The sequence below is a fragment of the Arachis ipaensis genome, chromosome B3 (genome assembly GCF_059453495.1).
Source record: "Arachis ipaensis isolate K30076 ecotype BB chromosome B3, ASM5945349v1, whole genome shotgun sequence".
In the NCBI taxonomy this organism is placed as follows: Eukaryota; Viridiplantae; Streptophyta; class Magnoliopsida; order Fabales; family Fabaceae; genus Arachis; species Arachis ipaensis.
In genome coordinates this window covers 23371470-23386196 of record NC_142438.1, presented here as the reverse complement: position 1 = coordinate 23386196, position 14727 = coordinate 23371470, and the positions used below count along the sequence as shown (strand labels likewise).

The window sequence follows — 14727 nt, the reverse complement described above, 5'->3', positions numbered from 1 at the left end:
AAAAACCATCAACAATCAACAAAATTATTTCAGAAAAATTAACTCAAAACTAGAAAAATTAACTCAGTCAGAAGGACAGTGGACTTCAACAACTGTCGGAGGATGAAGGTGAAAGCAAGGGTTGCTACTGTGAGTAAGCAACCGTGGGAGAGATACAGAGAGCTTGAAGAGAGAGATGCGACGGTGAGAAGAGCTCCGAGCACGGCGACAACGAGAAGAGGGCCGATCTGAAGAGTGGATGGTGGCTGGGTGTTGCTGTGGAAAAAGAATTAGGGTTGGGTTCAAGATCTGAGAGTGGAATACGTTCTCTGGAGACTCGTGTGCAAGGCCTTGAGTTTGCGTTGGATGAGATCTCTTATGATTTGGCCGTATCAAGTGGAAGAATTTCTAAACCTGGTGCTCCTAGGTATGCATGTTGCTTGCTACCAGGTTCTGAAATTTTAAGCGCTAAGTTCTAGAAGAGAACACAGAGCCGGTATTCATCCTCCCAATTATCTAGATCTGACGGCACCCAATTGCTTGCCGCAGTCCTCCACCAAGATGACATGAATGCTGAAACTGAGTTGAGAAGCCATAGACTCAGGCTTCATAGCGATGGAGGAAGCTTCATAACCAATCCTCTAGCAGAGATTAATACTAATTCCAAGAAGATATCTGGTTTTGCAAGAGCAGAGCCAAATTAACAAAACAGAGGGAGGATGGTGGCTGTGGCTTCCAAGAGGGTTTGGGGCTGGATTCTTCTCCAGAGATCAAATTTCAGAGAGGAAGAGAGGGGTGGGATGAAGGTAAGAGAAAGAGAGGGGTGGGATGAGGGTAAGAGATAGCGGCTAGGGTTTCAATCTTCAGGGTGTTTTTGTCATATATATGACACTAGAAACGACGCCATTTTGAATGTAGCCATGAACCAGAAATCCCTTAAAAAACCCGGCCAGTTCTGACGGTTCACCGGTTAACTACTGGTTCGACCGGTTTTTTGACCGATTTTTTGTTAGCCGATTTTTAGAATTAACCAAATCGACCATATGACCAGTTCCCAGTTAACCCGGTTGAACCGGCCAGTCCGGTTCGATTTTCAGAATCATGATTATTAGGAATTAATAATTTTTAATAATTTTTATTATTATTTAATCAACACAAATACTGAATTATTTTTAACAAATAAATTTTATTAATTTATGTATATAAATTTTAAAAAATATAAGTACAAATTATATTGATTTATGTATATAAATTTTAGTAAATATAAATATAAATTATATATTTTTTGTATACAAAATTTTGTAAATATAAATATAAATTATTATTGACTAAGTACTGACAAAAAATAATAATATTTACTGATATATAATATCGCTCTTTTTATAATAGAAGAGAACAACATATCTATATCCTAATATTTTGATATAGAATTTTACAATCATTTTTTATATATGATTTTGACAAAAGACATAAAATATAATTGATAAATATGTAATATATATTAATATATATTATAATTTATTTAAATAAAATTATAAATTATATACTTATTATTTGAACTAATATGTGAACTCAAGCTAGTATCTCTCATTTGTAATTCATTCACCTAATCGATATTAATTCATTTGGTACATCTCCTCCATTTCTTTGCTTCTCCTGTTCTCTTTATAAATAAACACTCTCTCTATATATATATCACCACACTCTTAATAATTAATGGATATTGTAAATTATTTTCAAGTTTATAATTATTTTATTTTCAATATTTATTTTTTTATATTTATGTAATCACATTTTTATTTTAATAAAATATGTTATCTCTTTATGTTGTATAACATTATCTCTAATAATATTTTGACATATGAGAGGACCATAATGAATACAATTATACAATACTTTAAGTTCGACAACGGATGATAATATTGAGTTATTCTATCAAATCTAATTCCAAAAAAGAAAAAATAATAATAATTTGGGTATCCAATTATTAAATGATAGATAAATTTAGATTTCAAGATAGATTTTCTATCATCCATATATATATATATATATATAAATAAACCCAAATATAAACTAGCAATTGAGGAGAGGTAATCACAAATGGCATAGAAAGGAGGCAACCTAGTATACCGAGAAAAGAGTGTACTCTTACTATAGGGCAAAATTTTTTTATTAAAAAAGAAAAAAGATGAATATGCTACAAATTAAATATATTGATCTTCTTTTATCTTCTAGGTTCTAACAAGGAATTAGGTCAATGAACCATCTAAGAATTCGAACTGGGAGCTGCACAAGATCCATAGCTATATTGGCCAATTCTGCTATGCATCCACAACATGGACAAAAACACCTCAATATTGCCCTGCATTATTACCATTTTCACAATTCAAGTTTAGAAAATTGAAAACAAATCAAACAAGAAAAATAAAAAAAAGATAAGAGAGATGTAATTAATAAAGAGGAGCTTTTCATATCTGAATATGAATATTAAACAATCATTGATGGAAGAGATTTTTTTCCCCCAAATAAAAATAGCAAATATTACATGAGATTGTAGATATAATGTTGTAAACAAATAACAAAGAAAATAAACTAGAACAAAGAATTCAAAAAGAAAATTCCAGAAGAAATGGAAGAAAATGAATACATACCCAAGAATCCAAACAATTGCACCCACAACAGATAAAACCAATGCCAATAAAGCGAAGGGTAATCCAAGAACGAAAGCCAATGGTCTGCATTCGAAGCAAAACCCACCATCCTCATCAATTTTTTCTTTCTTTGGAGATATTGATTTATCGGATGGCATTATGGTTTTCGTTCTGTATGTGTTTTGAATACGAGGAAGAAATGAATCAAAGAATCAAGGTTTGTATAGTACATTTAATTCGATATGTGTTGTATAGATTACACATAATAAAAATATATTGGAATCATAAAACAACTTCTCTCTGTATGTCTTGATGTTGATGGAAAACCAAATGTGAGAAGAACTGCATTGACTTCTTTCTTCTCACAATGCAATGACTTTGGATTGAGACTTCCCTTGTGGGTTTTTTCTTTTCCCAAAAGAATTATCTCCATATTTAACTAGATTTAGTTTATGTCTTTTTATCTTCTATTTTTAATCTGACATGGAACATGTTTTTATTGAGTATTTTAAATTTGGGAGATTTCAGAACCTAAGAACTCTAAATACTAAACTTTAGTTTATTTAAATTCTAAACCCTAAATCTAATAAACTATTCGAATAGAATCTATTTTAACACTATATAATTCGGTTGTGTCTTTTGCTTCCTTGTCACCTGTTGGTGTTTTCCCTATTTTTTTTAATTTTCCTTTTATATCTTAAATCTCTCCTTATGCCTAGTTGTACGCGTTTTCCAACTATATGTTCTTTGACAACATTCCTTTTAATTACCTCTTTGATTGTAGGCAAAGTATTTGATGGATCTGTTATACAAAGTTCCATTGAGTGCAACAGTCCAAAATGCTTATAAATTTGTCCCAAATTATAATTCTTTTATATTTATTTATTGACAACAAAATTCTTAATAATTTGTTAACAACGATCATATTGGTAAAAGTTCACAAATCACAACCAGATGACAAACACATCATTGACCCATCAAACGACGACGACCTTCCATCTGAGTACAACAACTCAATCACATGCTCCCTTACTATTAGTGTTACAAAAGAATCGATTTTGATGGATTTTCAATCGAATCGAACTCATGGATCAGTATAAATAATCCTAGATTCAGCTCTTACTGTAGACGCAGCCGCTAAAAAAATTCAACGACAGGCCACCTTCAGCACCTGGCCAAAATGGATCTGGGTATATTCTATGTTGTAGGGTTGGTCTTGTATGTTAACCAAAATAAAGATGAGGACAAATATTTTGTTGGAAAAAAATTACATGCATCTTCTTTAATTTGTTTGATAATTTGTTTAGATTTTTTGGTGATGAATTTTAAAAATTTTGTAGAGTTTGATTCTGAAAGGATTTTCAGTTGGAACATCTCTAATACTTAGTTTTAGTTTCATTTCATTTTAGATCTTACCAAATATTATATAAATATTTATGAGATTATATATCATAAAAATTGATTTGATATTCAATATAAAATTTGTGATCTAATACTTGATCTCATTTTAATTTATTAATAACATTATAATGTTTATTTAATGAGTTTAATAGAAATATAAGTGACTACATTGTATTACTCGTTATTTAAAATAATACGATATTTTTTTATTGATATTAGCATTATTTTAAAGATTATATTCAATATACATTTTAATTTTAAATTAATTCAATTAATATAAAAGTTAAAATTGATACACAAAATATATCCTATTAAAGTTGCTTTTTTTCATTGTTAACTTGGTGGTTATTCTTTATTATTTCTTCTTTTTGCATTTTAACTTCTTGATAATCGAATTCCTGATATTTTTGCTCACTTCCAATGAATTGCGCTTTGTATCAGAGTAGTATTGAAAATAGGAAAATAACAGTTGATACTTATTGAAATTTTTGGAGCAGTTAAAAATTTTGTTATACGAAACGGTCCAATTCATAAATATTTTACACAATTCCATGCAACTGTTAAAGAGAGTTCCATCAAATACTTTGCCTTAATTGTAAGGAACCACGTCACTATTTGGGTCATGAAAAATATAATTTATTCAATGATTCAACCTTTAAATATTTTTTAAATTTAATTATTCTATTCAGTATTATTAAAATCGGACCTATCTGTCCGATCGGATAAAAAATCCAATGAATCAGTAATCAAACCGATTTTGATAAATTTGTTGACCGAATAAAAAAACGACAAAATTCGATTTAAACTGATCGGATTTGACTAAAATCGGTGAACCGACGGATTTGATTTAACTCGGACCGATTCGAACTCTTTTTCTTTCTTTACGTGAAACAACGTCGTTTCGATTAAAAAAAAAATTAAACTAAACTGAGTTGAAAGAAATCCTAGCTCAAGAGTGTGAGAGAGTGAGAGTGTAAGAGCTGAGAGTCTGAGACTGAGAGCGTGAGAGAGTAAAAGAGACCCGTTCAGCCAACGCCACCTTTCCGTTCTCGCAGTCTTGCAACTGCACTATCCACTACAGCCAGCGCCACCTCCATCGAACATTCGAACATCGTCGGCTCCTATGTGTTCGTCGTCTCCTGCTACTGCTACTGCTCGTCGCCTCCTGTCATGTGCCATTGTGTGTCCAGTTATCGTCGTCGGCGCTGTGCTTCTTCTCCGGTCTCCCTCTTATCTGCCGGCGGTGCATCAGCCAGGTATGCATTTTTTTTTAAGTTATTCAGTCTTTCAAATTTTCAATAATTTAATACTTTAGTTAGAATTAATTGATTAATGATGTTGATAATCTATGTTGATTTCTGTTTGATTTCTGTTAGATTGTTGATTGTTTAGTTTTTTGTAATATATTGCTGTTATCTATGTTGATTATCTATGTTAATTTCTGTTTGATTTCTGTTGATTGTTGATTTATGTTTTGATTTCTATTCAGTTCAAACAGAAATTGATAACACTGGTTCAGTTTGTTGATTATCTATTGTTTTTAGATTGTTGATTGTTGATTATTTATTATATATGTTGGTTGCTATTGTATATCATTCTTAGTAGATTGTTGTGGTATATTATTCCTATAAATTAGTCATTTAGTTTTGGTTGATCGGTTGAACCAATGACCCACCGATTGAATCAATGATCCAGTGATCTATTAGTCTGATCGATTTGATTATCGGTTCAATTTTGACAACTATAATTCTATTATATTACATTAATTTTTTAATCAATTAATTAATTATATTTTCTATTTTAAAGGAACTACTATCAATTTTGTTTAATTTAATTTTTATGAATAATATACTTAATATTATTATAACTACTTCTATGAAAAAAACTTCAAAAAACTAAAAAAATTATATTTTTCATTTTGAAATAATTGAAATAAGTAACCTGGAATTTAATTTTTTTTTCCTTCTAATTTTTAAATGAGAAGCAAATTGAAGCACCGAAAAATAGCATCATCTGTTTCAAAATAATTCAAATAGTTTTCTTTTGATGTGTACAAACAAAACGTTCGCAAAAACTAAAACTAACTTATAATTAGGAATGGTAATTGGTCTCCATGCTCTCACCCCGTCCCCGTTCAATTTTCGCGACGGGTAGTGGAGACCCCATATCCGCCAGAGATCTGGGTATTCGTAGATATCTGCGAATTTAAAAAAATATAAGAAAAAACTTGAAAAAACAGAAAAAAAAAATTTGAGAAATATAATCAAAATCATAGCAATTAGAATCAGAAATATAAATTAGAGTTAACAGAATTAAAATCACAGCAAATAATTAATATAATCAGTATAATAACAATCAGAATCAGAAATATAAATTAGAGTTAACAGAATCAAAATTACAGTAAATAATTAACATAATCAGTACCAAAGCAATCAAAACATAATTAAAATTACAGTAATTAGAATCAGAAATATAAGTTAGGGCTAAGAGAATCAAAATCACTTTAAAGAGATTCTGACGCGAAGAAAGCGAAGTGGCTGATATTGCTGGACGACGAACAGGCTTTGACGACGAGGAAGCCCTGACGGGAAGACGACGAAATGCAAAGATAGCGAAAAGGCTCTGACGCGAAGATAGGACTTAGGCACGCGATGACGCATTACTATGGTGAGTCGGTGACCAGTGACCTCGAGAGTGAGAGTAGAGGATTTTGGCGGTAAGAAGGCGGGGTAGGAGGTGGCAGACGACGAGAAGACGTGGTGAAGTAGTGCCTTTTTTTTGTTGCTCGACTTCAAAAACTCATCATCTGTCCAGAAATATCTCACATCGTCTTACGAGACAAAATTTTCATAAAAGGAACATTAGTAAAATTATATCAAAGATTCAGAGCTAATGATTTCTAAAGTTGTTCTTAATTTTTAGATTCTGTCCTCAGCTAACGGTTTAGTGAATATATTAACAAGTTGTTTTTCTGATTTTATAAATTAAATTCCAATATTACTCTTTTGAACATATTTTTTAATTGAGTGATATCTCATCACTTAAATGCATTTTGTTCTTGAACGTAGAATATAATTTTTAGAAATATTTATAACACTTATATTATTACAAAATAAAAATATATTATTGACTTTCAATTTATAATCTCGCTAATTGAATTTTTAATCAAAATAATTGAGAACAACAAAAAAAATAGAGCTATATACTCAGTTTCAATAATAGATAAAACCACGGTGACTTACTTTTTATTTAACTACACATTGAGAGATATGTCAAAAAATAGCAGATTCTCAATTTTATTTTTTACAAAATTTACGTCCCAATAATCAATTACAAAAAATTTATAATTCCAGATTGAGGATCCAGACAATATAATTATAGGAAATTAGGAATTATGTTGACGTCTTGATTTCACAATCTTGCACATAAACATATATATAATTTTTTTATTTGATTTTTTAATTAAAAAATTACCTTCAAATATATATATAGAGGGACGGACATATATACGCCCCCTAGCTTTTTAGAAAAATAATAATAATAATAATAATAATAATAATAATAATAAATTATTAAATATATAAAATTATTATATATTATATAATTTTATTTTTTATTTAAAAAATATATTTAATATTTAATTTAATATAAATAAAAGTCTAACTCAAATATTAAGATCTTTAATATCTAAAAAATAAATAACAATATAAAAAAATATAAAAAAGTTATTATTACTAATTATTTTTAATTAAATAAAATTTTTAAATTTTTAAATATTTAAACTTCTTTTATCACTTTATTTAAAGTTTTTTAAATTTCATAAAATGAATCCTTTCTCTTCTTGTGACCCTGCCCTTATGTTATGTGACTGATGGTCTAACGATGCATTCATAGTCGAGCCTTCAATTTTATTAATTAAAGGTACTCACCTATCTTCATCTCTTATATAAAATTATGAATTAATAAAGCTAAATATTTTCTGACCATAAAACAGTAAAATTTTGTTTTTTTAATGTTATTATCTCACGTAGATAATATCTTTCTATTCAATAATTATTTAGCAAATTTTGCTATTTAATTGTAAAGTTGAAACTTTATTATATTTATAGTAGATGTTTGTTTGACGAAAAACTTTATTATATACAAAGCTAGAACTAAATTAAATAAAATAATAAAACAAATAAATAATATATAATATTATCTCAATTAATTTTTTAAAAAATTATTAAACACTAATACTTTTATTTATATTTAAAAATCTAGACTTGGTTTCAGATAACTAACCAATTGAATTATTATTATTATTATTATTATTATTATTATTATTATTATTATTATCATTATTTATTTTTTAATTTAAGTCAATTTAATTTTTTTTATTTCAATAAATTAAATTTATATATAATTTTTTTATTGTATTGATATTTAATAATATAAATTTTTAACGACATAAATAAAAAAATAAGTATGAGACAAATACAATGATATAATAGGACATTATATATTTCTATGTATATTTATTATTATATTTTCTATAATTCGATGGGGCAAATGCCCCCACAATTTTGTATGTGGGTCCGTTCTTAATATATATTATATATATAATTTGCAAACGTTAATTAGATTGAAAAAAGGAACACAGACGACAGTGTACGTGAACACGTGAAGGTGATTCTCGAGCTTTAATTTATAAGACTCGTCACATTCTTCAGTTCAATTAATAAAACCTTTGATAAGATCTAACTGGTAAATAGTAATAAGAAATGAGGGGCCAACCTGTCTTATGTAATTTTAAACCCTGTTTCATGCCGTACACAAAGCAATAAGGACCTTTGCTAAACTACGTAGTGGTGTGGTGATGCTGCTATTGTAGTCTTCTCCTTCTTGCATACGCGAATATATAACATGCATACACAGTAAAGTGTACATAGATTATTATTAAAAGTAGAAGTATATATATATATTGTCCATCTATGAACTACAAATATTTTGTTGAGTCATCATCGTACTCGTATGTGTTTTAAATTTTGAACATAACACTTATTCGATATTTGTGTGTTCTGTTTTCAATTTATCTTAATAAAAATTATAAATTATTTTTCCGAATACGTATAGACTTAAATATTACCATGTATCAACGTATTTAATTTTAATTTATTCTTAATTTATATAATTAAAATAAGTTTTAAAATAATATATATTTTTATGTATATAAATAAATATTATTTTAAATATTTTATATAATTAAAAAATCATTAAAAATAGTTAAAATATAAATTTATATTTTGATATTAATAAAATATTATTCTTTATAATTTATTTAAAAAAAAATTTATATTATATATATGTCATGTCTTTATATCTTATACAAATTTAAATTTATGTGTTTGCGTGTTCTGTGTCGTGTCGTATCTCGTATCAGTACTAATGTCCGTGCTTTATAGATGTCTATAATTGCAGTGATTTTGGTGACTAAAGAATTTTTGTAACACTTACAAGTATTGCTAAAATTAATATAATATTTTTTATTTTAATTTTAATTTTTAAAATTAAAAACTTTGTTAAATAGTAAAAAATTAGTATTTTAATTTTAATAACATTTTTTAAATATTACTAAAACCATACATAGCTACTATAATGACTGTAATCAGAATCATTATAGCATGCACTTAGAACTAATTTAATTTTGATAATTGTTATAAGAACTTTTAATACGTAAATAGTAATACATGACTTCTTCGTTTAAAAAAACAAAAACAAAAACAGAAGAGTTAACAGTGCTTTTGGATTATTTAAAAAAAATTTATGTAATAAACATAATCGTAAACCAAATTTTTTGAAATAAAATAATAAAATTAACATTGTCCAAAATAAAATAAACATTGTCCAAAACATATATTTAAACATTTTTAAGTTTATAATCAATCAAACATAAAATATAATCCAAAATATAACTTAGAACATCTTCAATTATTATCTTTATCCGCTTGTAGATGAATAACATCATAAAAATTTGTCAAAAAATAGCCCTGACAAAAAAAATGCCTGGCCCACCGGGGAAGCCCGCCTCGCCCCACCAAATCCCACGGATTAGGCGGTGTGGGTTAGGCGGGCTTTTTAAGTTTGGCAATTTCAAATTTCCAACCCATGTCCACCTTTTTTGGCGGGTTACGCAGATCGGCCCTACGGGTTTCGGCCCGTTTGCCACCCCTAATCTCAACGTCGCTGCTGGTTCGTCATGGTCATTCGCCAATTGTCCTGGTTTGTCGTACTCGAAGGCTGCCCTCCCATCGTTGCTTCTCCAGGTCCTGCTCTGCAGCTCTATGCCCGTCGTTAGTCCGTCGTGTTCCTCACCAGTGTTTGTAGCCATCTCCTTGTCGTCCGCTGCCAACTCGCCAATGTTCGTCGCCAACTTCCTGTCGTCCTTCGCTCTCCTCAAATCTCTGCTCACTGCCCTCGCTGAAGGTAATGCCTCGAATGCTCAGTCAGTGTTCGTACTTGTTCTTGATTGATTGGCTTTGTTCATTGCTTGATGATAAATTTCAATTTTGATAACTCTATTACTAGCTTATTGCTTGATGATAAATTACATATTTTGTGTTACCGATTCACTGCTCAATCTTGTTCTATTTTTCTGTTATTATTCAATAATCATTATGCCAAGTTTGTTAAAATTGGGTTGAACATTTGGTTAAATCATGTTATTTTTGTGCTGACCTTGCTAAAATTATATTCAAAACTTTGTTACTCTTAACTAAATCTTGTTAATTTTTGTTAAAGCTTGTTAATTTTGGTGCTAACATAAATTAGTCAACTTTGTTTTTTATTCAATAAAAAAAGCATTAACTGAATTAATTTAATTCAATGAATTTTTTTTGTTTCTTGTAATTGGCTTGAAGAGATCAATAATGATTCAATGAGCGTTCAATTGTTAATACTTAATAATTGATGAGATCAAAAGTTATTAATATCTTTTGTGATTTTTCTTTTAGTTATAAATGATAGTATCAATCAAAAAACACCTGCTAATAATAATGCATCTATGGATAACAATCTGAATGTTAATCCTCCCGAATCAAATGATACTACTAATCTTGCTGATTCCAATAATAGGTAATCACAAGCTTCCTCCAATATACAAGAAAAATAGATCCAGCTTGAAAATATGTTATTTTACAAATAGTGAATGAAAAGTCACATTAGTAATGTTTGTTTTGTCTACAAATTTTTGGAGCAGGGAGATTCACAAAATAAAGAAACATTGGGGAAAGATAATTGGAGACGTAAACAAATGTCCTAAAATTTTTATGATGTAGGAAAAATAGATGAAAAGTTTATTGAAAGAAATTCAGAAAAACAAAAGCAAAAGAAAAGTAAGCTTTAGTGAAAAGGGTGGTGTTGAGATTGAGGATGCAATCAACGAAGCAATAGCGCAATAAGAACAATAATGTGCGTCAAGTCGGCTACCATCTAATAAGCAAGTGGTTGGAGGCGATCCAAAAAAAAAGCAAAAGTCATTCCTCTTACGTTTGCACTAAGAACAACTTCAGGAGATCAACCAAATTTTAAAAGTATTTTTTCAAAATAAAGATATACATGAGGTTGTTAAGCAGTTTACTAGGTGGCTTTTAGATTGTAGAATTCTTTTTAATACGATTATGTTGTTATATAAGATATATATGTTAGATGGTATTACTGGTGTTGCTGGACCTAGTTACGAGGATCCTTCTTATGATAACTTAAGAGTTCACTTATTGGTAAATCTTAAAAGAGAGTATCAAATGCTAATTAATAGTTATAAAAAATTTTGAAAAGAAACTGGATCCACTTTCATAATTGGTGGTTGGACATATCAAAGGTACATAATATTGATTAATTTTTTGGTGTATTATTTTAAGGCTAACGCTATGATGTAAATTTCAAATTTTATCTACATATGTAGAAGAATAAGTATCAAGCAGAAAAAGAAAAATTAAGAAATTTATAAAAATAGACATAACAAGGCCTGAAGAGTTGGACTGTTGGAGTCCACAAAAACTGAAAAAGTTTGTAATAATGAACCCACATATTTTTTAATTTGTTGCTAATGATTCTCATCATCATTTTTTATCAAAGTTTATTTACAATCATATTAAAAAAATAAATTAGAATAACAATATAAATTAGGCCAATCTATAATATATTATACTTAAAATATTATCGTCTCCTACTCATATTACTTTATTTATTTATGACACTCTAATAAAAAAAATTGTTTAGTTAAAATTAAAATCTACTTATAAATCTATTAAAATATTATTATTTTTCTTTTTCTAACAACACAATAACCGTAGAAAACTACAAAATAATTAATTCATACTGAAAAATACTAATGTATAAATATTTAATACTTAATTTTTTACTAATAATATCATCTAATTTTATATAAGGTACAAATATAATACTCACCAATAATAAAACTCCAAACACAAAATTAATATAACAAACGACAAATGAATTCGGTATATCATTAAAATTCAACATTTTAGTGCATCGATTTTTCTACATGCAATTGAAGCGAAGCGATGTTTATAAAAAAAATTGTATCCACTTAATTTTTTTTTAAAATATGATTGCAAATAAACCTCATTGGGAAATGGTGATGAGAATCATTAGAAACAAGTTTAAAAACACATGGGTCCATTATTAGTTTATTACAATTTTTACAAGCTTTTTCAATTTTTGTGAATCCCAACTCTTCAGACCTTGTTATTACGTCTACCTTTTTATAGGTTTCTTAGTTTTTCTTTCTCTACTTGACACCTGTCTTTCTACATGTGTAGGCAAAATTTAAAATCTACACCACAGCATTGGTCTTGTTTTAAAGATTTGTACTTTATTAAATCTATAGATGAGTAAACTACTATTTCTACACACGAAAGTTGAAAACGCTGACACATCTACCCATAAAAAAGAAAATTACTATTTGTACCTATAAAACATGAGTTCCATATAACAAAATTATTCAAACACTAAAAAATCACATAAAAACTCCAAATTATCCTTATCATCATATGCATCATCTTTTTCCCTCCACCACCACCACCACTAACCCCATTCTCTCTCTCTCTCTCTCTCTCTCTCTCTCTCTCCTTCCATTTTCTGAGCTCGTCGCCGCTGCTAGAGTCCGTCAACTCTGCCAACTCCTTCCTCTCTCTCTCTTTCTCTCTCTTTCATTCTGTATTTTACTTCTCTCTCTTTTACTTCTTCGAATAGTTGCGTGATGTAGGTTCGGTTGTCTCTGGGTTTGTAGACTGGGAAAGAGCGAGTGAAATCGCGGACTGGACAGGGGCTGGAGCTCTGTGTCAACGAGAGATGGAGGACTAGCTGGAACGGGTTGGGGTAGCGGTAGCGATCAGGCAACGGCAGTGGCTCTAGGGTTGTAAAAGGCGGCGAAAACAGAAGGCGACGGTGGTCCTGGGCTCGCGGAGGTAAGGCGAGGGGAAGAAGAAGAAAGAGAGAGGGAAAGGGTGGAGGAGGAAAGAAAGGGGGAAAGGACGCGACATCGGCGAGTGGAGATTGGGTAGGACTTGACGGTGCCAGCGACTGTTGAGTGCCGCGGCGGTGGTTACGCAAAGGAGCTAAGAAGGGGCGAGAGAGGAGAAGAGTGGAAATCGGGTGAGGGGGGACAGCTTGGTGTTCGCCAGTGGTGGTGCAGTGGTCTCAGACAATTTTCGTTTTCTATTGTTGTTGTTGTTGTTGCTTTATATGAAGAAGATGATAATGGAGGTATAATAATGGTGGTGGTGGTACCTTTGAATTGAGTGATGATGGTAACTAGGGTTTAGGGTGGTGGTAAGGAAGAATTTCGGTGGTAGGTTTGGGATTGAAAAAGTGGTGGTGTGGAGTAAGTGGTGGTGGTGGGGTAATTTGAAAATTTCAAATAATTTTTTTGGATTTGGATAGTTTTGTTAGCAAAAGTTTATATTTCATTGATACAAATGGTAATTTCCTTCTTCTATGGGTGGATATGTCAGCGTTTTTAACTTTTGTGGGTACAAATGGTAGTTTACTCTCTATAGATACTTCAAATATGGTTAAAAAAGTTTCAATGTTGTGTAATTTGTTTTTTAAAAAACTCCAGAGTCAGCAAAATTTATTATTTTTTGCCAATATTTTTTAATTATTAATTTATTTTTTTAGTCTAACAATCTAATAACATATTATTTTTAGCCCACACATTTAAATATTATTGACTAACTCCTGACTAAACTTAATAATTATGTTGATTTTCTAACATTCCTCACTTGATATAACTTGCCACACACAAGAACAGAAGCTAACAATTAACATCTCTTAGGTTACATTTGTTTATAAGAATAAGACACTCAGACATGAATATAAAGACACAAAATCGTATTTCGTAAGTAAGATATAGACAGAAATATTGTGTCATAAGACATTAAATTAGTATATTTTGTGTTTTTTTACAAGAACACAATAACGAGAAGGACAGTAAAAACACTAAACGGAGACAAATTTTTTTTCTTTAATTATTACTATCAAATTTATATAATTAATTTATTTTTTATTTTAAATTTTGTGTAAAAAAAAGATAAATTCGATTTTTTATTATTTATTCTATTTTATATTTGATTTATCATTAAATAAAATATAAAAATACTATTTTTATGTCTTTATTATTTGTGTCATGTTT

General features: G+C 29.3%; 1 pseudogene; it reads right to left on the bottom strand.

Moving 5' to 3' along the window:
• Positions 1-2217: 2217 nt before the first annotated feature.
• LOC110269600 (signaling peptide TAXIMIN 2 pseudogene) lies at positions 2218-2788 on the bottom strand (annotated as a pseudogene).
• Positions 2789-14727: the final 11939 nt, after the last annotated feature.